Consider the following 13,034-nt stretch of genomic DNA (forward strand, 5'->3'; position numbering starts at 1 on the left):
CAGAATTCCCTCCGGGTCGCTGCTACATTACTTATTGAGATATGCATTATTCACCGGTGTCTGGGGTTGGCACAGCACCCGGCAAAATGCATAACTCGTCTAGAGGAGGAGATCTGTTTTAGGAAGAGCGGCAGCAAAGTGAAGGTGTCATTGGCTTATTAAATCATGTGGCGGTGTGCTGCAAGGATCAGACCTGGGTGCCTTCATGTTCATGTAAGGTGACAGAGTCTGAAAGCCGCAGATGCTGGAACAGAAGGAAATCATCATGGTGTCGGACACGAGAGGGCAGAGATGACAGGACCACACAACCCTGAATGAGTGTACAAACAACAGGACTACACTGGCATACTGTATTCTGAGAAAGCTCCCTGATGATGCCCTTGCTAGCAAAGGTGCCAAAAATCATGGTTTCAATGATCGGTGTGTTGATTATGCAACTTTCCTCACAGCTTAACTTAACCCAGCTGCTGACTTATGGGTCAAAAACAGGTCTAAACATTTTTATTATTTTTTTTATATCTTGAAGTCTGCAAGATTTTTCTAAACATTAGAAAAAAATCAATAGTTTTCTGTTTCTATAAAGGCTATAAAACCATTTTACACCACAAAAACACGCTAGATACATACTGTTATCAGGCCATATCATACACCCAGCGCAAATAGGACGCAAAATGTGTTTGGCGTGTGTCATGATAACCAGCGAGATCCAACCACCAGATGTTGCTGGAAAACATTCTCACAGAACTACAAATGTGTTTGTAAATGGACTTCAACTTCATACATGCTCTTCGCCCACACACCTGCTTCCTCATTTAGACTGATTGCACTCGCACCACCTGAGGATTGTCAAAGACTGATTACACACACTATTTAAGCCACACATTCACCCCTTAAGGTCAATATTATTCACCCCTTCAGCAATATTAGTGTTGGATAGTCTCCAGAACAAACCACTGTTATACAATGACTTGCCTAATTACCCTAACTTTACCCTAATTACCCTAATTAAGCATTTACATGTCATTAATTCATTAATTATTCATAAAAATCTAATTCCCCGATGCCTACGATGACGATGTCATCATCCATTGCGATGTTACACATTAGATATCATACTATGTCAAATTGATCGACATCGCCCAACCTTAATGTTTATACAGGGCTGTCAATCAATTCAGTGGGCGGGGAAACCACACTCCAATGTTGCGGTGGGCCTCAAAATGGGAGGGGTTTGGAAAAATGTTTAATTAAAAAAAAAAAGAGATTTATTGTCTCTAAATCACCCCAACATGACTGTGGACACACTATACTACACACAGTTCTGTCCAAACAGCTTACAAAAGATGATTTTCATCATAGCTGCCCTTTAAGGAAAATCTCAGTATCTTCTTCTTGTCTAGAAATTGCTTCTAAAAACAAAACAACAGTTTCTACTTGTCTATAAAATCCGTCTTGATTTAAAAACAAGACAAAAACTCAGAGCAAGAAAAGCTTGCGGTCCAGAGGAGAATCATTTGAACTCAATGACTACAGTCTGTGTGATGGAAACACTGTATGATAAGGTTTGTTTACCATCAAAATAAGATCAAACAGATGGACATCATTTGCACAGCAGGAGTCCTATTTGAAGTCCAGCGGTGATGGGCTTGAAATGCATCGCTGGAGCTGGTAAACGTGTGTCTTTGATGACTGCTTTTACTTCTGTTGTGTAGCGCTTAATGCCAGCACACACTGCAATTGCAACTTGACACTCAATCACAAAACACACGCGCTCAGAAGAGTGTGTAGATGGATTCGGTCTGTTTGCACACACACACACACACACACACACACACAGACACACACACACACACACACACACACACACACACACACACACACACACACACACACACACACACACACACACACACACTCACACACACACACACTCACACACACACACACACACACACAATGACTTCAGTGATGCTTGACTGGCTGTGTGTGATGTGATTGTTGGTGTTTTTCCTGCTGGACTCCAGTGATTTGTCCCAAGGAATCAAATAACTCAGACACTGAGTGTTTTTCATCATGGCCGAGGCTGCAGGACCAACAAAAGTAGAAATAGATAGAAATAAAAACTTCCCTGATGTTGGATTGCGTTGAGGATTATTCAAAACTCAAATAATGTGTGCACATGAGCAATTCCAGCGTTATGAATATGACATTTGCAGTAAATCAGAGTATATGTTGGCATTATATTGAAACTTCTGTTTATATTTTCCAAAACAACTAATCCCAGAGCTCTGTAAACATATTTTTGATTTTAAATGTGGAAATTATTGTGTGTTATAGATGTGAACAATAGTCTATATTAATGGTTTCCCCCAGTCCAAACACATGCGCTATAGGGGAATTGATTAACTAAGTTGGCCGTTGTGAATAAGTGTGTATGGGTGTTTCCCAGTACTGGGTTGCAGCTGGAAGGGTATCCGCAGTGTAAAACATGTGCTGGAATAGTTGTCGGTTCATTCTGCTGTGGCAACCCCTGATAAGTAAGGAAATAAGCGGAAGGAAATTTAAATTAAGTGAAGTTTATTTATAAACTAATGTCGAGAGGATCACATGCTCATGATTGATCACAGCCGGTCCTGCATTTGTCAATTCATGATTTACCAATCAGACGATTCCTAAGCCACTATAAAGACTATTAGTTTCATATGACAGCCATCTTCGTTTTGAAGAATCCTCCCTTCCACCCCTACTCCTCCTCCTTTCCTAGATGGGTGGCACGGTGGCCCAGTGGTTAGCACTGTTGCCTCACAGCAAAAACATCACTGGTTCTAGTCCTTACTAAGCCAGCTGACGTATCTGTGTGGAGTTTACACGTTCTCCCCGTGCTCCTGTGGGTTTCCCCCGGGTTCCCTGGTTTTCTCCCATCATCCACAAACATGCAGCTGAAGTTAATTGACTATTCCAAATTGGCACCAGACATGCTCCTCGTAAGTAGTTTTCTCTTAAGAGCGATCACTATCTGTTCATGAGCTACTACAGCAGGGGAGTTCTCCACATCTACCTAAGCTCAAACTCCCCTCTTGCCTTGCAAACGGGAGGGAGCCCCGGGATCGAGGATCTTATAAGCTCAGGGCTCTCTCCCGGGACAGCATGCCAAACAAGCTTTATAATCAATCATCAGCTAAGGGTGAACTCTTGAAATGTTATATCGGAGAATGTTGAGATTGACCAATGAGAATTAAGGATTCCAGGAAGCCGTGTAATAATGTTTTAGTAGTCATTTTACAGCAGAAAGTAGAAATGGCCGTAAATGCATTATTATGGTTTGCAAGTTTTCTCCATAATCTGACCTGACTCAGCTTATCAGATCATTAAAAGAAGCTGAAGTGTCAGATGATGTCAGATTTCTGTAAAGCTGCCCGTTACTTACTCTGCTGAAATGAATGTGGATTAATGCAGAGCTAGTTTTGTGTTTGAGTCTCATTGATCTGCAACCTGCGGTGCTCGTGTGACATCAATAACTGCTTATGTTGGCCATAAAATGACCCAGGCGAGGGTGTAATTGTGTTTTGGAGTTTGATAAACAACGAAAATGCAGTTTAACATCAGCTCAGCCGACCCACACAAACACTGAAGCACAAAACACTGTGTTTAACTAAGAGCTAACTAGTGTAGAGCATGCAGAAGATTAATTCAGTTCATGTTCATTTCTGTAGCGCTTATACAATGTCGATTGTCAAAGCAGCTTCACATAGAAGATTATGGTGAATTAAAGCCGTGTCAGTCCAGTTTTCAGTGTTTAAGTTTAGCTCAGTTCAATGTGGTTTAATTTTCACTGCTGAGAGTCCAAACACTGAAGAGTAATCCATCCATCTGCAGCTCCACAAGTCTCGAACTATGCAAGCCAGTGGCGACAGCGGCAAGGAAAAAACTTCACCAATTGGCGAACATGAAAGATAAAAACCTCGAGAGAAACCAGGCTCAGTTGGGCACAACCATATCTCCTATGGCCAAACGTCTTGTGCAGAGCTGCATTCCAGGCGCTGGAGGCTGGAGGATGCTGGATGTCAGAAAAGCAACCCGGGCTCATTATGGAAACGTAGCCCCATGGACGTTTCTGGAGACCGCGAAATACGTCCTGGGAGATACGTATTCGAGCAGTTTTTGTTTTCGTGAATCCGCAAGAGGCCGCTGTGCGTGCTTTATCGCGTCTCTGACGCCTCTCGGGAGTGTGCGCCATTTGCGCCCGCTCTGTTCTCGCGTGAAAAGCCGCCGGAGGCCGCTGTAGAGCGGCCATTCGTCCAACTGACTGGCTGAACGACTGAACGATTGACCGGGCGGCCAATCGGCCGACCCAGCTGCCCTCCTCCTCCTTCCCTAAACCCAAGTGACGATTTGCAAAAGCCGTCCAGAAAAAAAAGCAAAAGCTCTCGTCTGATTTTGACCGTGTTTTTGGATCTCACCGAGTCGCGAACTCATTCGCTTTTTTTTTTTGGATTCTGTTTTTCATCTTACCTGATTTCTGGAACCACTCTTCCCCGGACTCGATCCCGGTCATCGCCGTGGCCGGCTCCTCCTCCCTCCGGGCCTCCACTCCGCCGACGTAACGCTGCGAACTAAGCGGACAAACTGGTTGAGGCGGGAAAGCCCTCCACACGGAGGCGAGCCGTCAGCCGGCGAGTGCGAAGAGGAGGAGCCGCCCCGCAGCGTTCGCTTGATAAAAAAAACAAAATGGGGCCATACGTACCTCCGGCCACGTAAATCGCGGTCCCCAAAAACATCCGCGGGGCTACGTGTCCAGAATGAGCTTGGGTTGCAGAAAAGACTCGTCTGTCCCTGGAGCGTCACAGGAATCAGTCTCATGCTCTCCACTCCTCCATGACCACCACAGCAGCTGCTCAGGATACGGCCTGGTCCGGGATTATGGGAACCTTGGGATCATCTCTTCACAGGCCTTGGATTGAATCAGTGGCGCTGCATAGTCTGGCGGCCTCGGGATAAGAATCCCCAGGTAGAAATAGAGAATAACGAGAATAATTAGTGTAGCTGCTGTTCATAGTGTATATAAACGAGATGCGTGGGGCACACTCATGCATCATACCGCTATGTGTATGCTTTACTAAAAAGATAGGTCTTTAATCTAGTTATGAACTGCGAGAGTGTGTCTGAGCCTCGGACATTATCAGGAAGGCTATTCCAGAGTTTAGAAGCCATAAATGAGAAGGCTCGACCTCCTTTAGTGGACTCTGCTATTCTAAGTACAACCAGAAGCCCTGAGTTTTGAGATCTTAAAGAGCGGGATGGACTGTATCGAGACAGAAGGTTGGTTAGATAAACAGGAGCTCGATTATTTAAAGCTTTGTAGGTAAGAACAGGGGCGCAACTACACATTTACTGAGGGGTATGCGGGTTCAAATTTTGTGTGATCCCTAATTATTTTATATTAATTAATTAATAATAAATGAAGACAAATTTTCAGATTAATCTTATAACTTTTGACATTATGTATGATTTGACAGTTTATTTTGATAAAAATAAAAACAAATCTAAACCGTTACATCTACATGAACACTTTAGGCTGTGTGACTGCATGTCATTGTGTTAAATGATTTTGAATTAAAATATAACAATATTATATTCGTTTAAAATGCAAAACAAAACATATTTATTTATTTTTATTATTTGAAACTTTTAATAAGGATAATTTAAAAAATAGTTTTGGCACAACGGCGCCCCCCCATGTGTGGCGCCCCTATGCGCCGCATATACTGCATACCCCCTTTTTGCGCCACTGGGTAACAAGTAATATTTTAAAATTGTGTAAGGAGGGTAAAATTGGGGTGATATGATCATATTTTCTTGACCTGGTAAGAACTCTGGCAGAGGATGCTGGCAAACAGAGCATTGCAGTAATCCAGCCTAGAGGTCATAAAAGCATGGACTAGGTATTCTGCATCAGAGATGGATAGCATGCTTCATAATTTAGCGATATTTCTCAGATGAAAGAAGGCAGTTTTTGTGACATGGGATATATGATTTTCAGCAGTTAGATTGCTGTCTAATATGACCCCAGATCTTTTATAGTAGAGCTAACGCTAACTCTGCATCACTCTAATTGTAGATTAAGATCTGCTGTGAACAGGATTTAGACCCAATGAGTAATATTTCTGTTTTTTCTGAGTTTAAGAGAAGGAAATTGTTGGTCATCCAGTCTTTAACATCTTTAATACACTCATGATTAATGAGACTGTGGGAAAAGCAGAATATCAGTTATGTCCTGCGATGTGTGTGTGTGTGTGTGTGTTTGTGTGTGTGTGTTTGTGTGTTTTGGCTGTTGTGTTGTCTGTGTTTGTCCAGGTTGAAGTCATTTGTTGTGAAATGTTTAAAGATTTGCTCTCAGTATGCCTCTGGAGGTGTTTGCTGTCACAGATATTGCAGACAGACACATGTAAGACGAGTTCTCCGTGTGCTGTGTTAATTGGACGTGTGTGTTTTCACGTGGGACGTTCCCTCTGGAATAATTGAGTGAAATCTGCGGTCCCGGGAGAGCCTGCGGAGGAGCAATTGACAGCCTGTGGAGAGACGCGGAGCCGCAGACGCTTGTGAGAATCAGGAGACACTGACTTTGACGTCTGTATTTCTGTTCTGCCACTTCATTTGCGCCTCCGCTGTGAGATCTCACTTTAAGAAAGTCTGCGTCAGGAGTGTGTGTGCGGGAGTGTGTGTATGTGTGTTCAGGATGGAAATGTGTCTGCTTTCATCTGTGTGTGTGGTCTAATTATACATTAATAATCCGGCTGATTGACACACAAAAGGATGCACATGCATACACACACATGAGAATGTACACATGAACACGCACAAACCCTTGCATGCATGCATTCTCACATGCATGCACACACACACACACACACACACACGTATGCACACACACACACACACACAAACACTCGCACACACACACACAGATTCTCTCTCACACACAAGGACAAACAAATACACACGAGAATACACACACACACACACACATCTGAGAATGTAGACTAGAACATGCGAACAAACCCTCGCACTCACGCACACACAAACGGCCTCATATAAGTAGTGTGTATTTAAGGATGCTCAATATGTGCGCAAGTGTTTAGTATATTTCATTTCAAGTGTTTGAGTGTGTGTCATCCCACTGAAGACGCTGCAGGTGTGTTTCGTAGCACACGTATACTCCGATGCGCGTGTTTCAGTGTGTTTTGTCCCAAACGCTCTCCCATAAATATCTCCCCCTCCAGCCTTCAGCTCTTTAGCTCCTTCCATTAATGCTGTGGCACGGAGCGCTCCATTACGCAGAGAGACGGGGGGAAATGTGCTCGGACTGATAATATGAACACATGTTTCCCCCGAGCAGCTTCATCTCTCCCTCCTCATCATCAGTCGTCTGGATAATCTCAGCACAATGAGGGAAGAGGAGCTCTTTACAAACACACACAACACTGTCTCACACTCTACACTTCCATTAGGAGGAGATGAAGGAGGCTGAGAGAACACACACACACACAAGCATGACCATGTGCACACACACACACAAGCATGCACTCAAGCATGAGTTAGCATGCACACACAGACACACACACATTAGAATGCACAAAAGCACACACATGAATACACGTGTACAAACACACACACAACACACACATGAACACACAAGCACACACATGCACAAATGCACAAACACTTGCATGCGTTTGCTTTAATAAACTCTAAAGTCATGGTAATGAAACCTGATCAGTGTCTTGTAATCAAACGTGTGTGTTGAAGAGAGAGGTTTGAACTCAGTGTAGTGTGTGTCCTCATGAACGCCCGTCATACGTGTAATCCTGCTTCACACTCTCACATGTGATATATCAGCCTGTTGAAGTAAACTGCTTAAATGTTGTGCTGTGTCAGGTAATTAACCTGTTCAACACAATAATAGATCAACTATTAGGCGTGTGTGTGTGTGTGTGTGTGTGTTCATTCATAACTGCGCTTGTTCTGTGAGGATTTGTCCAACAGTGAGGGACTGGTTTGACCCACATACAGTAATGAATGAGCCTGAGCTGTGTGTGAATGCTGATTTATTAATTAGATCCCTCATTAGTTCTGCTCTCTCCTGCTGACTCTGAATCTCTGCACGCGTCTGTAGCCGTTTATCCATCCAGAAGACCCTCCAGAGATAAGCGACTGCCGTACAGAGGCTCTGTGTGCGATATTGAGACGTCTATTTGACATCTACAGACGGATGGAGTTTTGACCACTTAAATAACAACACACCCGTTCCTCTTCTAAGCAGATCCTCCATCTTCATTACTGACTCCTCCCGTTTCACAGTAACTCCTCCCTTTCCTAAGCAGCTCTTCCCCTATATCACTAACTCTTCCCCTTTCTCAGCAGCTCCTCCCATTTATCAGAAGCTCCTCCCCTTTATTAGTAGCCTCTCCCTTTCCTAAACGGCTCCTCCCCTTTATCACTAACTCATCACATTCATCAGCAGCTCCTCCCCTTCATCAGTAGCCCCTCCGTTTCTTAAGCTACTCCTCCTCTTTATCACTAACTCATCCAATTCATCAGTAGCTCCTCCCCTTCCTCAGTAGCCCCTCCTTTTCCCAAGCAGCTCCTCTTTATCCGCAGCTCCTCCAGTTCATCACTAACCCTCACTTTTCAACAGTAGCTCCTCTCTTTCCTAAGCAGCTCCTACCTTTATCTCACTAACTCCTCCCCTTCATCACTAACCCCTCCCCATCACAAGTAGCTCCTCCCACTCCACACAAACCTCTCCCCTCCCAGTTGCCTTTCCCCTTCATCAGAAGCTCCTCCCCTTCATAGATAGCCTCTCTCTTTTCTAATCAGTGCCTACTTTTATCATGAACTTCTCCCATTATCACTAACTCCTCCGCTTCATACGTAACTCCTCCCATTCAACAGAAGCCCCTCCCCAAAACAGCTTCTCCACTTTTTCACTAACTCCTCCCCTTCATTCACAGCTCCTCCCCTTCACCACTAACCCCTCGCCTTTCATCAGTAGCTCCTCCATGTATCACCAACTCCTCCCCTTCATCTGCAGCTCCACCTTTTCATCAATAGCCCCTCCCTTTCCTAAACAGCTCCTCCCCTTTATCACTAACTTATCCTCTTCATTATTAACCCCTCCCTTTTTTGAGCTGCTCCTCCCCTTTATCACTAACTCCTCCCCTTCATTCGGTGCTCCTTTTATTTTACTTATTTCCTCTCTTCATTCTCAGCTCCTCCCGTTCATCAGTAGCCCCTCCCTTTATCACATACTCCTCCCATTTATCAGTAGCTCATCCCCTTCATCAGTAGCCCCTCCCTTTTCTAAGCAGCTCCTCCCCTTCATCACTAACTCCTCCTCTTAACCAGTAGCTGAACTTTTTTCCTTGACGTTACACAATCAAAAACTGTCCTCTGTCCAATTGATGCGTGCATTCTCCCCCAAACACACCTACTGGTAGGCTCACCTGACATTTCCCTGACCCCAGAACAGTCGCCTGGCGCAGGGGGAACAATGGCACGGCTGTCAGGACACTAAATGGATTAAGAGACTCGATTAGACAGGTTTTCTGCTGCAGGACACTGTATGTGCACTTCAGCGCTTCTCACACTCAATCAATAGCACTCAGCCTGCAGCCTTTGGAGGATCCAGAGTTTTAAAATGGACTAACAGCAGAGACTGGACGCTTGGAATCATCCGGAAAACACTTCAATCCTCCATCATAACGCATCTCTGCTGAGCTCACAAGCCTAAATATGAGCCAGATGTCCTTGAGGAAAAGCTGCTCCCTTCAGCAGAACTGTTGATTGTGTATTTGTGTTTTTTTTAAAGGGACAGTTCAGATTACATTTTTTTTTTTATTCATGACAATCTGCATAATGTTATTATTATTATGATCAGTATTATTGATTATATGCAGATTTATATCTGCCTTAATAAACACAAGTGTAGATGTGTCCAGCTGTGGGGTTTTGGAGGCGTCTGCATCAGCATATGGGGCATAAGAACAGGACGTGTGTTTGGATATAACTCAGTTTTCTGACCACACTTCATTATTATTGTTCATTTAATTCCTTTGCTGGAGATTAGAAATGAATTTAGAAATAGTTTTGACACAAATCTTTGTGCTTAACAAACTAAATTTAATATGTGGGCTAATGGATGTGTTCAGTGGAGTGAGTAAAGGAGTAAAGAGTAAAAGTAAAGTAAAGAGGCCGATTGGAGGAGGCTCATTCTTTATTCTCGCGCTGCAGATGCTCTGTTTAACTGTTTTCTCGCTGGTGAAGCGTTCAGTTTTTACACTTACAAAGTCCCATCTAAATAGCAAATGCACCATGGAGCGACACTTATATGCTTATGCTTTTTGTTTGGGGTTTTTAACAAAATCTGCTTCAATTCCATGTCAACAGCTCCTTTAGAAATATTATTCAACGGAAAAAAAACACATGACAATGTCTTCAATACCTTCCACTGCTATGTATACAATCATTTATATAACATTGAATGATATACATTAAATATAGTTATACAATATAATATAACATAAATTCTTTAACGCTTCATAAACTTTTCGTATAGCATGAGAGAAAGGATTCATTTGACTATTTAATTCCACTGTTTGGTTTTAGACTGTTATGATCTGCTGTTGTCATGTGCGCTCCCGAGTGTGTGTTTACAGTATTTATAACAGCTGAAGTTGTGAATGCTGTGTTTTAATCTTAAATGCCATGCCTGACAGGACAGGATAATTGCAGACACTAGTTGAGACCTAAATATATGAAGCACTTCTGGTGACATTTATCCACAGGGATTAGCCGTATTTTCATAACCTTATATACGTACAGAAACTGACTACTGTCAAGGGCCAGATTCTCTGACTAATACACAGGCTGAGAACTCAAAGCATACGTGCGTGTAACTTCTGAAGAGTTTTTTTTTCTGTACCTTCAAGAGGATTGGTGTTTAGTAAGTGTTTTAATGCCGAAGCTTTTGATCATGTTCATCATGCAGATTGCAGAGACATCGTCATCACTGCTGAGAAAAAGACTGTCAGAAAGTGCTAAATGCAAATGAATGGGGTTTATCTTATGTCAGAAATATGACTTTAACTGGACTGAATTAGCCTGATTACATGCAGATCCAGCAGCGCAGCAGGCAGGGGTTTAAACTACAGTCATGTTATCTGTATTAAAGAGCTGTTACGAGCGCTGGGGCTGCTAATCGATTAAATATGCCTTGGCTGAATCACATCAATGATTCACATTATTTCATTTTATTTTTAAAACTGATATGTTTAGCTGTTGACATGTGCAAAAAATACATGAACTGAATCAGTGGTTCTCAAACTTTTTTCACCAAGTACCACCTCAGAAAAAAAGGTCTCTCTTAGTATCACTATAATGACCAGTATTGAGATACTATAGTGCAGGGGTGTCAAACTCAATTCCTGGAGGGCCGAAGCCCTGCACAGTTTAGCTCCAACCCTGCTCCAACACACTTACCTGTAGGTTTCAAACAAACCTGAAGGACTCAATTAGTTTGATCAGGTGTGTTTAATTAGGGTTGGAACTCAACTGTGCAGAGCTGCGGCCCTTCTGGAACTGAGTTTGACACCTGTTCTATAGTTTAAAGGCTTAATTAAGCAGCTACAGCTCTGCACAGTTCAAAAACGTGGGAGATTAATTCCTATTGTTATGAGTATATATTATCGTCAGCCACTTTTATTATAAATAAAACATCAACGTGTGCTTTTGAAAGTTAAACAAAAATGTCACTGTTCTTAAAGTAAACAGAAAACCACTGTGCTTAAATGTAAAGTATTATCATATATTAGCCTATTCATCAAACCTGGAAATGTTCCTTGGAGCTCATAAATATCATCATATTCATATATAAACTCTTTTGGATACATTTTGAAATATATGGTACATGTTATGACTTATTTGCATATTTTTGCAATCTAAACATTAACTTGTATTTTAAATATATGATTTGTATTTGCATATTTAAATTAGAAATTAGATCTGCTTACTGCACGTTAGAGTAGGCTTTATGTGTCAGAAAAGTGAGTAAACTATAGTCAACATTGGAATATAAAAATACGGAATACGCCCCCAACCACCATCACAAATCATTAGCTTCAAATGATAGAATACAAAACAAACATTAAAAAATGTAAAATAAAATAAAAGGTTTAGCTTATTAAAGTCAATTTTATTAATTAGTGATTACCACTAGAAGGAAGCCTGCGTGCCACTGGTACACGTACAACAGTTTGAGAACCAGTGAACTAAACATTTACCATTCAGAAAGCTACATAAATGTTCATATAAGGCACTGCATTACTGCTGGTTCGCATGGCCCTGATGCTTTATTTCTGTTAGACTATGCACACGACTATTAACATATTACATTGTTATGTTACATATCACAAAATAATTAAACATTGTAAAGTATGTGCTGGCAATCCAGTGGCACAATAGGTAGCACGTTCGCCTCACAACAAGAAGTTCGCTGGGTCGCTGGTTTGATCCTCAGCTCAGTTAGTGTTTCTGTGTGGAGTTTGCACGTTCTCCCTGCGTTCGCGTGGGTTTCCTCCGGGTGCTCCGGTTTCCCCCACAGTCCAAACACATGGTGAATTGGGTAGGCTAAATTGTCCGTAGTGTATGAGTGTGTGTGTGTGAATATGTGTGTGGATGTTTCCCAGAGATGGGTTGCGGCTGGAAGGGCATCCGCTGCGTAAAAACTTGCTGGATAAGTTGGCGGTTCATTCCGCTGTGATGACCCCGGATTAATAGAACAAGAGAATGAATGAATGAATGAAAATATGTGCTTTATTTTGTTTAAGAGAAGAGAAATTAGGGGGGAGATGGCCCAAACATGTTCTTTGTGTACTGTATAACACAAAAAAGGTACATCCGGTCCATAAATTGAGCCCAGATTTAGACATTCTGTTAAGTGTAAGTAGCTTTGCAAGTACGTCAGTAGAGTATCAGCA

General features: G+C 42.4%; 2 protein-coding genes across 4 annotated transcripts in view; both read left to right on the top strand.

Annotated features, from left to right (window-relative positions):
• The window catches only part of fstl4 (follistatin-like 4), a 204,839-nt gene that overhangs the window by 112,690 nt on the left and 79,115 nt on the right, over positions 1 to 13,034 (top strand). The gene's annotated exons all lie outside the window — the stretch shown is intronic.
• The window catches only part of ddx46 (DEAD (Asp-Glu-Ala-Asp) box polypeptide 46), an 800,847-nt gene continuing 793,628 nt past the window's right edge, over positions 5,816 to 13,034 (top strand). Inside the window, exon 1 of the mRNA XM_087299188.1 lies at positions 5,816 to 5,906. The gene's annotated coding sequence lies outside the window, so the exon portion shown is untranslated. The remainder of the gene's footprint in view (positions 5,907 to 13,034) is intronic.

Source organism: Danio rerio, chromosome 21, assembly GCF_052040795.2.
Source record: "Danio rerio strain M-AB ecotype USA chromosome 21, GRCz13ab, whole genome shotgun sequence".
NCBI lineage: Eukaryota > Metazoa > Chordata > Actinopteri > Cypriniformes > Danionidae > Danio > Danio rerio.